Source organism: Salvelinus alpinus, chromosome 4, assembly GCF_045679555.1.
Source record: "Salvelinus alpinus chromosome 4, SLU_Salpinus.1, whole genome shotgun sequence".
Classification (NCBI taxonomy): domain Eukaryota; kingdom Metazoa; phylum Chordata; class Actinopteri; order Salmoniformes; family Salmonidae; genus Salvelinus; species Salvelinus alpinus.
This window is the reverse complement of record NC_092089.1, coordinates 84,468,736-84,469,235: the sequence shown is the minus strand read 5'-3', so window position 1 is coordinate 84,469,235 and position 500 is coordinate 84,468,736. Positions and strand designations below refer to the sequence as shown.

The 500-nt window shown below is 44.4% G+C and overlaps 1 protein-coding gene across 2 annotated transcripts in view; it reads right to left on the bottom strand.

Annotated features, from left to right (window-relative positions):
• Positions 1-500, bottom strand: part of macrod1 (mono-ADP ribosylhydrolase 1) — a 130,757-nt gene that overhangs the window by 108,018 nt on the left and 22,239 nt on the right. The window lies entirely within an intron of this gene.

Sequence of the window (500 nt, the reverse complement as noted above, 5' to 3'; positions counted from 1 at the left end):
TGTTTTCATATGCGTTTTATTGGGAGGTGGTGGGTTGTGTTAAATTATACTGTACAAATAAACTGGCAGAATATTAGGGAGAATCAAGTTAACTTAAATATACTGAACAAAAATATAAACGCAACAATTTACGATTTTACTGAGTTACAGTTCATATAAGGAAATCAGCCAATTGAAATTAATGAATTAGGCCTTAATCTACGGATTTCACATGACTGGGCAGGGGCTTAGCCAAGAGTGGGCCTGGGAGGGCATAGGCCCACCCACTTGGGAGCCAGGTCCAACCCTGGGGAGCCAGGCCCAGCCAATCAGAATGAGTTTTTCCCCACAAAAGGGCTTTATTTCAGACAGAAATACTCTGTCTGGGTGGCTGGTCTCTGACGATCCCACAGGTAGAGAAGTTGGATGTGGAGGTTCTGGGCTGAAGTGACTACAAATGGTCTGCGGTTGTGAGGCCGGTTGGACATACTGCCAAATTCTCTAAAATGACGTTGAAGGCG